Below are 14,469 nucleotides of genomic sequence, written 5' to 3'. Positions count from 1 at the left end.
ATCATGATGCATTAAATTCCCACACAAGTGCTGAACTAATCCTCTCCTGAGACTTCTCACTCACCCTCCAGTGTGGGCGACACACCCAATGTGATTATAAGGAGAAAAAATCCAATATACTGTACTGCTTTTGTCGACACTTTTCGATAGCTGTGTTATTTTGCCTGCAAATTTCATGATAATGTTGCGACACCAGCATCCACCTTCACTTTGACAAAATGCCAAATGCTTCAAAGCTTTGATCGTTGCCAAGCTGCACAAATTAGTATTCAAATGCTCAACTCTTTATACCATTACCCCAAATAGCCCATAAATTAAGATACAACAATCCAACTAAATTCATTTTGCATCAACACTAAATATTAATAATTTTTAGGCCAGGACATTTAAATTTGGTGATGGGCCTTTTTTAATAAAACTTGTGATAGGCTTACAGATTCACTAGCAGGATGTCGAAAAAGTGTCTGGGATAGTATAAAGATTTACAGCAGTGACCCTGAAAAAGCTATGTGCCCCAAAACCTGTACCCCTGACAAAGCTACATTTTTGGTCATGTTCTTTGTTTTGTTTTTTAAGGAAGAATAGTGAGTGAACAGTGTTTACAAAGTGCTTTGACAAGCAAAGCAAAAGTAGAAACGGGACACTCAGAAGGCAATAAAACAACAGAGAGCCAAACAGTCCTAATGGACATGAGCGAGACAAAACTAGAGTTTAGTTCAAATTAAAACAAGACGACAAAAAATGCAAGAAGTGGGAGGCAAAATGTCAATATATATTGATGCAAGTGAAAAAAACAACAAATAATAAAACCACAAAATAAAAGAAAATGAAATAAATAGAATAAATAGATACATTTTTGATTACCTAAAAATTTTTAAAAATCGCTCTGTTTTGGTCCCCACCAACCTCTGAGAAAATAAATCCAGCTCCTGAGCTGCTAAATCTTTCGTGATATTCACAAAATATTTACCTTTTTTCTGTCCTTGAAATAAACAAGGCTTTTGTCTGAAAACAGCTGCCCGCACAGCTGGAAATGAGGTTGATGAGACTGAATTAAAATAGCAAATTTGCACTCCACAAAACCAAAACAATGAGCTGAAAGATGCTAAAATGCTCTGTGGTGCTGAATGGAACTACAGAGTCAGTCGTTGTCATTCTCTCATAATTCACTAAAAATGACCTTTTTACGCATTTGGTCAGTTTAACCTCTTTTTTAACCACTTTTTAACTAGGTTTTCAAAGGTGCTATATTTAAAAATGAACTGTACTAACCTTACTTAAAATATTGATTAGTAGAGCTTTAAAGGGATAGTTTTTTTGGATTGAATAATGTATTTAGTAGATGTATTACAAACAGTAGACAGCAGTCAATAAATAAGTTCGGAGAGGCAGACAGGAGTACTAATATTTAATGCATATATTTTAATATTTTCATGACTTAGGATCTCAAAATAATGACTTTGTATCTCAAAATAATGAGAATATCTCGAAATAATGACTTGTTATACTGAAATAATGACTTAATGTAGCAAAATAATGACAGTCTCTTGAAATAATGACTTGGTATCTCAAAAATAATGACTAAGTATCTTTAAAATAACAGAAAAGTACTCTGACGATGGATAAACACCTCACACAACCCCACTTCAAAAGCTCAGAACAATCCCTTTAAGGACGCAGATGCATTAACGTCAATGTATGTTTCAACACGCTCCGCGCTGCAGAGGCAGTTGTATCCTCCATGTGTTTCCATTATTATCCCAACAAGTGTGACTCAGCATGAGTTGGCCCTTGAGAGAGAGAGTGCGTTTGGTGGACAGAATCACGGAGGTGATTCACCATGTGGTCTGTTAGTGGTAGTATTGTGCGATCCTCAACTGTTCATCATACGTAGCTCCATTAAGCAGGCACGATGCCAGCTGCTACCCAGGACTATGCAAACTGCTCACAACCGGCTGCGTGATCTCCCCCTCGCACGTCCGTTCATTCATCTCTCCTGCTGTCGTTTGAGGTGTCTTTCTGTTTTTTATGCGAATCTATTCTTTCACCTACATGTGCTCCGTATGCATCATCTCTTTGTCTCTCTGCTTCTGTTTTGCTCTCATACGCCATATTTATTCCTTCCTGCCCCCTCCACCTCCTCCTTTGGATTCAATATCCCCAGATGAGGGAGTGAGTCAGTTTTGTTTGGCCCATTGCTCAGATCACAGTGCGTCAGTATTTCTGTCTGACTGTGTGTTTAATGTCTGGCTGGAGTGCTTTAAATGCTACAGAAGCAGGAATGTTAGTACATATTGGTTTGTTTGCTAAAGAAAAAAAAAGGTGCATCACTTGGTGCTGATGAATAAGCTGATGGAGGCTGCAGCAAGCCTTCTTTTCTCTCACAAAAGAGATGCTGCGTGCTGCCATCACAGCCCCTCTCTCTCATTCAGTCTCCACTGCACTCATCTGCCCCCAAAGGCTACATGGGATGTCATCCATACACACACACGTCAAGCCTACGCGTGTGTTTTGCCATGTGGGCTGTCACGTGACAGAGGGGCCAGTGGGCAGCCGCCCCGGCTCACTCTCCGGTCAGCCTGATGTTTGCAGCGCCTTCTGCAACCCCCCAACCCCCCCACACACACTCTCACGCCATCCAGCCCCTCCTCGCGGTGTCACAGGGTACCCGAGGTGACACTGGAGCTGCACTGTAAAACCTGACAAGTTCATCTTACTTTGAAAAAAATCTAGTTAACCGATTTCTTGGCAAAGGTTAAGTAAATAAAATTATTCTTACATTATGTTTCCTCTGTATTAGGGCTATAAAACAATTATAATTTCTATAGTTAATCAAGACTGATTGCATTTCTTATGTGTTCAATTCCATTAGTTTGCATTTTAAAACCATTTGAAACAAGGTAAAGCAGTTCTTACCAGATTGTCTTGATTAGCAATCAAAAGACTGCAAAAAACTGAATGGGACTAGCAAGGACAAGTGTGCATGTCTGCAAAGGGGAGACTCGTGGAGAACCCACAGAACACACTTTCATTTAGACATCATGAGGTCAGAGGTCAAGGGACCCCTGTTAAATAGCCATGCCTTTTTCAACATCGCCAGACATGAACTTTGGAGTGTCGACCGGAAATTAACGTATTTTAAACCCCCAAAAAAAAAACATTATGTATGGACATTAACCACACCACGATTAATGGGTTAACACTGACCGCCCTACTTTATATATATCTGTAAGGTTTACTTAAAATGTAGTTATATTCACTTTATTTTGTGAAGTCATAAGTTGACTTCACAAAAAATACAAATGACAAGTAAAATGAACTTGTCTTTCTAAATGATGGCAACTTAAGCAAATCAGGTTACCCTGACTTAACTTAATCATCACAAAGAAGATTTTGCTTATGATGAAGTTTGGAGATCTGCGAGTTTTGTTTTTTAAACTTTTGTTTTGTGACTCAGTTGCCATCAGCAATACAAAGATATATAAAACACTGACATTGATAAAACTTTGAAAGGTTAATTATACATGCCATTTTTAAAATGTAATAACTTCACATTCATTAAGTAAATTTAATAAAATTTTAAATAAACCTAACAATAAGATATAAAGTAAACATATATTAAGCTTGATAGTTATATTTATAGTTATATTTACAGTTTATAAAACTCTTAAATTTAGTCCATTTAACTTGCTTCACTTAAAAACTGAAGTTGCTATCATTTTTAAATTTCGAACAGCTTTGCAAAATAAAGCAAATACGAATAAAATTTAAGTAGACCAACAATTACGTATGAAATAAACATAAATTATTTACTTAGATTTTTCAAGGGAAGTAGTTTTCCTAGATTTTTTCAAAGTGTAAAACTGTTTAGTTTAGTCAGTTTAAATTGCTTTCCTTAAAAACTTAAGGTGCTGTCACTTATATAAAACAAGCTAATGCACTCGTCATTTTTAAGTTGCAAAAACTTTGCAAGATTAAGTAAATAGACAAAATATGAATCAAACCAACAATTAGGTATGAAATTAACACAAATTAAGAATTTATTTACTTACATTTTTCAAGGGAACAAGTTTCCTAGATTTTTTTTAAAGTAAAATCAACTTGTCAGATTTCAAAGTGCAAAACTGTTTTGTTTAGTCAGTTTAAATTGCTTTACTTAAAAACTTAAGTTGCTATCACTTAGAAAAAACAAATTAATTCACTCATCATTTTAATTTGCAACAATTTCACAAAATTAAATAAATATAACTAAAATTTAAGTAAGCCAACAATTAGGAATGAAATTAACATAAATTAAAGCTGATATCGACTCATCTTTACGGAGGCAGTCAGTTTGACAGACTTCTAAAATGAGATTAGTTTGTGAGTTTTCAGTGAGTGCGGTGATAAGTTGTGTCAGGCTGTGGGGGCGGCCGGCGCTGTCATCGCTGCTGAGGGAGGAGGAGCTGCGTGCAGGAGGTGGAAGGACAGAAAGATGATGAGTATCTGAGGGCAGGAGGTGTGTGACAGGGTGTAGGAGGGGACAGGTGCAGGTGAGGTGAATGTCAGCAGGTAGGAGATGGAAAACTACTGATATATGGACGGAGATCAAGAGAGTGATGAGTGAGTGTGAAGAAGAGGAGAGAGGGCAAGAGACCAACATTTGGCATTTTGAGAGGAACATTGTCGTCATCGGTTTTGTGTTAGTCACCACAGCATGTTGAGGCGACGCCTGTTTTCCCCTCCGATACGAATGCAAATGTCACCCTGTCCTTTTAATTATTTTACTTTTTTTTTCTAATGTCCCCTCGGAGGGCCAAACAGTGATGGATGGGTACAAACCTCAGACTTTAATGGGATGCCTTCACCTCTCACTCTCACCCCTCCTACAGGCTGATGATGTTTGTTTGCAGGATTTGGCTTCAGGTGACACCTTAACTCAAAGTTATATCCTGAATTATCACCTACCGTTACATAATCCCACAAGAAATAATTGCTGAAAGATATTTTTAAATTCTAGAGTCAGTAACCCACGGAGCACAATTTCTAAAAACATAAGAGGGATGTTTCTGTTGACAAACTCAGAACTTTTTTAGTCTTTTGAAAAGGTGCATCTTAAAACAAACATCATATCATCCCTTTTTTTGGAGATCTATTGTTTGACCTTTGCTTATTATAGATAAAATAAATGTAGAAGACAAGCTCACACATTCTCTCTGCAGTCACACTTTGCAGTTTCTACTTATTATACTACTTTGGTTTGATGTTAAACTAAATTTCTCCAGGAAATTAAACACATACAGTTCTCAGTCTGCTCTCCTCACAGTTACACAATGGTGACCTAATTATTTAATTTACTGCATTTGCTAGAAAATCAAAATACTGCTGTAGGAACATTTGCTTGTTTTCATTGGGGAACTTTTTCTATTCCTGCAGTATCAAAAGTCCTTCATGAAAACAGTCTGGAACATATTTTGTTGGCTAAGTTTATATAAATAGTTTAACACTTCAGGAAATATATTTTTTATTCCTGTCCCAGAATTAGATGAGAAAATCGATACCGATTATCTTAGCTGTGTATAATCACCTGAAAATCAGAATGTTTTCATTACGTTAGAATAGTCATTTGTTGTCCTTGTTTATGAAGATCGCCATGTTGCACCACCATGTTTCTACAGTAGCCCAAAAGGGACAAACCAAACCCTGACTCGAGAGCGAGACTTTCACACTGTGGCCACTGTTGTTAGAAGCCCCCTTCAGGAAAACACCGTTTTTAATGTGAAATTGCTTCATCCTGTGTTTACTGGTTTTAATCACCAAATCTGTTTAATAATTTAGCTCCTGGTAAAAAACATCTAGACAATGAACACTGAAGGAATTCTGCCCGGGAGAAGTTAAGCTTAATTCCACTAAATCCCCCTAAATCTTACACTCTGGACCTTTAAGTACCTGAAGATAAATTAGACAATAAAGACAATGAACAAAAACTGAAGCCTACAAACCACTTTAGCAGCTGAGGGACACTTCCTGTGATACGAGTCAAACAGTACAATCCTGCAGTACTTTATCAGTTATACTATGAAAGAAGTATAGTGTTATGGATGCAGTAGTGCTCAGAAGTCAATAACATGTCCGGCAGCAAACTTTTCTTCCATTCACACTGTGAAGATAAAAGCGTGGTGAGATTTGCTGAGGGCCGACGGTGTTTCAGCCAAGACCAACATGAGATTAAAATTAATTCCAAATTTTGGTGTGAACCGCAGCACTGGCTCAACTGATTTGGATTTAGTATTCGAACAACAACACGGGAGAGCTGGAAGTCGATGAGCTTATGAACTTGAAGATTAGTGCTGAGCTAGTCAAGGTCCTGGACGCTGGGCGGAGAGGAGGAGAGCTGTGGATAAGATTAGATCAGAGTGCATGTCTATGGATGACCATATGAACGGCAGCAGTGGTTTGGAAGTAGCCTCAAAAAATGAAGGAAATTTTCTCACTGGTTTCAGAACAAACAAATTGTATATTTAATTTTGAATTAAATATACAATGTTATATATGCTGATGAATCTAAGACTGCAGTTAACCCTTTGAAATAGGATAATTTTTTTTTTGTTCCAAAAACATGCAAAAAAGACAATAAGCGGGAAAAAAAGGTAAAAAGTAAATAATATTAATATTAGTCAAGAAATAAAACAAAACAAAACAAAATGAAATAAAAAAGATAAGATAAAAAATAAGAGAAAAATATATCTTTTAAAAAGGACAAGGAGATGACCTGGAAGAAGTGCTTTAAAATTATAGTAAAAAAAAAATATATATAATGATTAAATACAGGAAAGTTACCTGAAAATTTTAAAATAAAATAACATTTTGTGCTAAAAGTGCTTAAAATTATCTTAAATAACAATAATAATGATTAATAATTAATTAATAACAATGAATAATTCTAATAACTTGAAACATAATTTTAAACATGTAATTATGATCATTATAAATACTGTTTTTCCCTCCTAGCTTTTTGAAAATCATTTTCTAAATCTACTAATTTCTTGCAATTTGTGGAACATTTCTAACGAAGTTACACATTGCCTTTTTCCCCATATTTTTTGAAAGAAATCACTTTAATTTTAGGGTTCAGAGGTTTACATACTTGTGAAAGGCGTCTGAGCAGCACAAGAAAAGTTATGTAGCTTCAGGTCTGAATGGGTTAATGTTAAATTTAAATGCAGTGCATATGCTGCCATGTTCAGCTGTTCTGTTTCAGCCTGACAACTTGTGAGACAGATTTATTGAGAAAAAAAAAGCCTATAAATAAATAGTTGACATTTTCTGCCGAAGCGCTCGCTCGTCGCTCCCCGCAATGCGTACATCTTAACACACTAAATTAGACAGGAGAAAGTGATGGAGGCAGACTCTCCCTCCATGTGGAGCCCTACAATTAGACGCTACAACATCGTGGTGTGTTTGGGGTGAAGGAGGGATCGTAGCTGTAGAGGCAGCTGTTGGTATTTTGAGCTGTGTGGCAGCAGCAGGGAGGGAAGGAGCAAGTTCATGAGACAGACTGAAAGGAGCACCTCACTCTGTGTGTGTGTGTGTGTGTGTGTGTGTGTGTGTGTGTGTGTGTGTGTGTGTGTGTGTGTGTGTGTGTGTGTGTGTCTGTGTGTCTGTGTGTCTGACAGGGTACTGTATGTGTCGCAATGAATAGTGGATCATGTGGCACAGCCGAAACTGCCTGCCTGAGCTAATTCTGCAGCATTAAAGGACCATTTCACCCAAATCACAAACAGCATATTATTCTCCTACTAGCCCCCATAACAGTATTAAGTGATACAGAGTGTTGTTTGTTTGTTTGTTTATTTGTTTTATTTTGGGTGGGGTTTTTTTCACCCCAGGCGTAATATGTTTTTTTGATAAATATACACACAAACATTTAAGCACACAGAGCCCATCCTCCCTGGACCACTGAAAGGTCAATATATTGGGAAACAGATAAATAAATAAATAAAAAATGATTTGATTTGAATTTGAACACGTAAAAGAGAAAATAGAGAAAATCTTTACATACATATATATATTTTTATATAAATGTACAGCATGTAAGCAGCATTTTACGTGTACAGGTTGTGAATAACCTGTGCTCATGTAAACACCATATATGATATGTTCATAACTAGGATAAGCCTCATAAAGGGTTATTCATATTCATGTGTCATTGTAATAAGGTAGTTAAACTGAATATTCTCTCTCGTGTTGTCACTCATCCAGTTTTCTCATCAATATATTTACCCACAGTTTCCACATTGATCTGTACTAAGCAGATACTGTATGTTATCATGTTTCTGTGTGTGAATTATACATATTTGCACAAATCAAATTTTTGTGTATGTGTTTGAGTCTTCCCTGTGCGAAGCTTCACGAGCACCTTGTTTTGTGTGTATCTTCACTCCACTTCAGTGGAATTACCCGCTTCTTCATTAACACTGGAGCTAAATCATGAGCTGACAGCAGCTGTGGCCGGGGCCAAGAGGACATGAGCACTGATCTGAAGTAGATTAGGGAGGAGACTGTGTGTGTGTGTGTGTGTGTGTGTGTGTGTGTGTGTGTGTGTGTGTGTGTGTGTGTGTGTTTGTGTGTGTGTGTGTTTGTGTGTGTGCGTGCGTGCGTGCGTGCGTGCGTGCGTGCGTGTGTGCGTGCAGGCACGCTTCCACCCAGCTGCCCTTCCCTCACCCTTACCAGGGCCCAATCAATACGCCATCCTGGAGCTGAGATGGAGGATCTGGGCTTTATGGAGTCGTTACAGTCCCCTGTGCGTGCATTATGAATGGGCCCCATAAGGCTGCTGATAGACCGAAAGGATAGCGTAGCAAAGCACAGCCATAACAAAGGAAGGGATGAGGTACACAAAGCCGCAGCAGCCAGTTCCTCTTTTATGGCATCATTTCTATTACCTTATTGATCAGCCTGCAGCAGAACAGACAAAATCATAATCCCAAAACAGATCGGGAGCCGGCTGATTGTACGATAAGTACGTCCCAGAATAACATTGCAGTGCCTGGGAGAGTTTATAAAGACTTTAGACTGTCAAGAAAACTGAGACAGAGAGCGACGATTTTTAAACCTCTGCACCGACAGTAGCCACAGCTGAGTGCATCATGTTTTTGGGTTGTTCAAACGTCCGTCCCTTTCTTCAGATTTGGCACAAACGTCCACTTGGACACAGTGATAGAAAGATTCGATTTTGGTGGTCATGGGTCAAATGTCAAGGTCACTGTGACTTAGTATATCTCATTCTTGTGAATCTCAGAACGTCACAAGGAATGTTTTTCAAATTTGGCACAAACTTCCACTTTGAATCAGTCATGAATTGATTACATATTAGCTGTCAGGTCAATGGTCAAGGTTGTTTTGACCTCTTGTGCCCCATTCTTGTGAACTTGACATCTCACAAACAACTCAAGGGAAGTTTTTTCAAATTTGGCAAAATTGTTCACTTGGACTCAAGGTTGAACTGTTATGATTTTGGCGGTCATAGGTCTAAATTACTTTGACCAAGCATTTGTTTCATTCTTGTGAATGTCATATCTCAAGAATATATAGAGGGAATTTCTTTAAATTTTGCACAAACTTCCACTTGAACTTACAGTTGAAATGATCAGATTTTGGTTGTCATAGGTCAAAGGTCAAGGTCAATGTGACCTCTTCTGCCTCTTTTTTTCACAAACAACTTGAGGGATTTTTTTCAGATTTTGCATTTACTTGCACTCAAGGATGAACTGAAATGAGTTTGGTTGCCAAAGGTCAAGATTACTGTGACCATGCATCCATCTCATTCTCATTCATGAACATAGTATCTCAAGAACACCTGAAGGGAATTTGTTCAAATTTGGCACAAGCGATCACTTGAAGAATGACCAGACTACGTTTTATTGGTCATAGGTAAAAGGTCACTTGTACTTTACATCTGTCTGATTCTTGTGAACGCAATATTTCAAGACCACTTTGAGGGATTTTTTTCACTTGGAATTAATGATAAACTGATTAGACTTTGGTGGTCAAAGGTCACTTCGACCTTGCATCTGTCTCATTCTCGTAAACCTGATTTCTCAAGAAAATTGTCACGAAATGTCTTTAAATTGGACACAAACGTCCTCTTGGACTCAATGATGAACTGATTAGAATCTGGTGATTGAAGTCGAGCTAACTGTGACCTCACAAAACATGTTTTTGGCCATAATTCAAGAATTCAAATGACAATGTCAAACAAAATTTCACACAAATGTCTAATAGGGTAAAATGTTGAAGTGATGGCATTTTCTATCCAAAAGGTCAAAGGTCAGCCTCACTCTGACATCATAATGTTTCTCAAAAACTCTTTTCTAGTCATTACTCATCATCAGAAACAAAAGGGAAGACATTTAATCAGATACTGAGTAGATGTATGTGAGGCATTCATGTTTTCACAGATATGGATTTAAAACTCTAACTGCAGCTTGACTGGCACACAAAGATACAAAACCGCATGGCTGTATTTCTAGTTGTTGTATGAGGACAACCTGTTGTGGTTCTGATGGAGAGCTTGTGTGGTGTCACAGATCTTAACTATGATTTTCAGATCTCGAAAATTCTGCTTCATATGTCTCAAAGACAGAGACAGAGTGCCTTTGAACTTTGGCAAGTTGGAGCGATTTACATCTAAGAGCTACACAGTGACCATCACAGCACTGTTCAAAAATGTTGTACATTGCAAATGAGCAGTATTAAAGCATCTTTTTCTTCTCTCTTTCTCCTTTCATGTAATATTCAGTTGGTTCTTTTGCCCAAGAGTAGTCTGAAAGCTCACTGAAAGTGGAATACAAGGTATTTGGCTTCAGAAGAAAATACATAAAAACATCACTTTTTCAGAGACATCAATAACGTTGGTTAAAGCTTTTGAGCTATGGGGCAACATTTCTGTGAGATATTTTCAAAATCATCCCTGTTTTTTATTTGATGTTTATCATAATTTCAGGAAGTCCATTGAATATGACATTTGTTTTGGTAGCTTGAAGTCAAAATGTTGCTGCTGCTACTGATTGACAAAAATCAGAGAACAAGATCAGGCCTTCATTTTCTCTCATATCTAGAGGTTAGCTGATAATCACATACAAAGAAAAGATCAGAGGCCCTCAAGCCATGACTCGTATTAGCATGCTTAGCAGACTCAAATGTTGCAGCCGCTGCAGCATCGAGGCTGCTGTTTTCTGATTCAGGCCTGGAAACATCCCTGTAAAGTGGAACTGATTTGTTGATCAGTCAGTTATTTGACTGACAAAAAGACAAATCAACAACTATTTTGATAAGTATTTAATTGTTTGGCTTTTTTTTAAGCAGAAATGCCAAACATTCTCACGTTACAGATTCTCAATTCTGCTAAAATTCTGCTTGAAGAACTGAAAATCTTTGTTTTTATAAACAACACAACAACTATTTTCTGACATTTTAGATGAATCCTAGCTTTAGACAAAAAATAACAAGTTGCTAGGACTTAAGACCAACAGAGAGAAAGAGAATTTAATTAATATTTAAATATAATATCTTTTAAATAATTCCCATCCATGGTTTTCAGAGTAATGGTAGTCCAAGGCTCCTCTGCCAGCAGTGCACTTCCTTTTGTTGTGTTAATATTTTTACATCATTATATATTTTTACCTTGAGTTGTATTTGTAATTCAGTTGAATAATTTTGTAAAGTTCAAGAAAATCCACTGTTCAAAAAAGACTTTTTAAAAATTAATAAATACATGATGTTTCTAAAGCCAGTGAGTTCTTGTTTTAGACAGTTGTGACTTTAGTATTTATCAAAATAATCTGGATTATGTTTTTACCATAAAAGAGCAGCCATTTAAATCACAAAATTACATTAATATAAACATTTAAATAAAAAAAAACAGCAAATATTTGTCTTTTTACAACACAGAAAAGACCTTCTGTTTTTTTTGTTGTTTTTTTTGCTGCTCGAATGGTGAGCTTCAAAACGAGGCTTCAACCCCAGCCTCTGTTACTTTAATAAACCTCCACTAATTCTTCATGTTTCGGTCACATTCTGAGTGCCACCAAAGACTTGACCTTTGACCACTGAAGACTGACCAGTGTGCCCACGCAAACCCGAAATTCCACATCGACAATAACTCCATTTTTCAAAAAAATGATACATTTCTTCTGAAGACAATGCAAGAAACTAAAGAACTTGATGATATTAATCACAAGCTAATTCCTGCTGGGTTAAATTAGCCTACTAATTAATTACGGGGTTGGACAGCAGCGCAAAGTTAATGTTATTTTCCCCCAAAGGCTGTGTCATACTTGATTTCAGAGGAGCACTCTGAGACTGAATAACTTCCACGTTCACACAGACTATCCTCGCCTGTCGCAGTGGGCGACTGCTGACCACGTTTGACCCAAACATTCATGCTTTCATCGTCAGTGTGTTCGTGTGTTCAGCTCCACTCTGACACTGCAGTAATGGCAGCAGGCATGATGAACTGAGGAAATACTCAACAGTCGTCAATATTTAACCCTTTGAAATTTGGATCGACAGCAGTTTTCTTGTGCTGTGTTCAGACGCCTTTTACGAGCTGTTTAACCCTTTGAAACAATTTGGTTTGATTTATTTCACAAACATCGGGGAATGGGCAACTTGCGACAGAAATTGCAAAAAATTAATAAAAGGTGACAAGAAAAAGAGCTGAAAACTATTATTTTTTAAGGGGGCAGGGGGGCATGGAAAAATTAATAAAATTATGATTCAGGAAAAAGAATAAAAAAACAGCCCTAATTGTAATTATATGTAGTTTTATGTTACAGGAAAAATATATATTTTTATTTTTATTTATTATTATTATTATGATTTTTTGGTAATTTCTTGTATATTTGCTTTTACCCTTTTTTCTTGTTTTTTGTTTTTTGGTTTTTTTTGGAAATTCTTTGCTAATTTCTTACTATTTTTTGCCATTTCTTGTTAAGCTGCTCATTGTCTTTTCCCCATGTCTTTGTTAGAGATTAGACCAATTTGCTCAGGTTTCAAAGGGTTAAAACATTAAAACAGCCCTAGTTCTTACTCTTCGTACTCTGATGAAATGTATTATATTTATGCTTAAAATAATAAGAATGTCATCAGTATTGTGTGGTGTGTTACCAGCAGATTAAGAGCTCGCCAGCATGTGTGGTGCCTATTTCGTTGTGTGTCATGTTCAGGAGATTAAGTGTGGTCATTAACCTCATTGACGTCTCCATCATTGTGTTTGTGCTGCACACAGACGAACACACACACACAAACATACGCTTCAACATATTCTGAAAGTGGTTCACAACACACTGGACTCACAGCGTTTAATCTTCAAGATCTCTCCCTCTTTTTCTCTCCATTTGCCTCCTGACATATTTTCTTTCTCGTGCCGTTTCCTTCTTTCCTGCTGCCCTTATTCCCACCAGCTCGTCCCTCTCATCCCCCGCCTCCCGTCAGTCCTCCTCGGCGCTCGGGTCACCTGTGTTGATTTACTGTCAAATCTTCCAGGATTATCAGTAATCCCACAGCAGTAAAATCTGTTTGCTGACAGCTGTGCTCCCTCTAACAGTGTTGCTGTTTCCTGCACACACTGCCCTATATACCAGAAAAAGCCAGTCTTCCTCCACATAACGAAAAAAAACCCATTAATTTTCCGCCTCAATGGATTCCAATTGACAATATTCTGCTCTCCTTTTTCTGCGGTATTTTGTTGTATTTGACTATAATGCGAGGCTGCGTTCTACTTCTGTTGATTGCGAGGGTTGAAGCAAATTTATTGTGGGTGAATAGGTGTAATATTGAGTGTATTCTCACGGCGTCACAGATCCCCCTCCTGGGTTTTCACTATGCTGTTTGTTCAGCATTACGGGAACGACTCGCTTATAATTTAGCCATCGTTTCTCATGCTCGGCTCAGTCGGCAGGTGTTCAATCTAAAAAAAATACAGTGATGCATTTGTGTACAATCTCCTTTTCATCTCGGATAAATTGGAGTTGAAATAGAAAATGACTGAGGAACAAATTGGGCCACACACGCCTTAGAAGATATTAGTTTCATCGATCCAGCTGTCCACGAATTGGCAATATGTAATATTACTAGAGTTTGATGGCATGATATTATAGTTTGCAATGGAGTGCAATTCATTCACATGGAAATAAATATTTTTCAGCCATTACTGCACGAGCTAATGATCTCTTACAGTTGTGAAAACAACTAAATGAAAAAGACAACCCTGTTAGATACAACTCACACTGAGCATCTTTACATTGTTATGCGTGGCACGTTTTTTCTATGCATACATATTAACCCTTTGAAACCTGAGCAAATTGGCTCTATTCTTTCCAAAACATTGGAGGAAGGCACTGAGTACTGAAAGAAAAAATGACGCCAAAGTTAGCATAAAAATTAGTACTAAATGTAGAAAAGAAAAGAAGAAAAAAATAATAATCA

At 37.3% G+C, this 14,469-nt stretch overlaps 1 protein-coding gene across 10 annotated transcripts in view; it reads left to right on the top strand.

Moving 5' to 3' along the window:
• The window catches only part of nrxn3b (neurexin 3b), a 407,716-nt gene that overhangs the window by 109,346 nt on the left and 283,901 nt on the right, over positions 1 to 14,469 (top strand). The gene's annotated exons all lie outside the window — the stretch shown is intronic.

The sequence above is a fragment of the Plectropomus leopardus genome, chromosome 16, assembly GCF_026936395.1.
Source record: "Plectropomus leopardus strain MGB_pleo_1.0 chromosome 16, ASM2693639v1, whole genome shotgun sequence".
Taxonomy (NCBI): Eukaryota; Metazoa; Chordata; class Actinopteri; order Perciformes; family Serranidae; genus Plectropomus; species Plectropomus leopardus.
The sequence above is the reverse complement of the archived record's forward strand: the minus strand, read 5'-3'. Positions and strand labels throughout refer to the sequence as shown.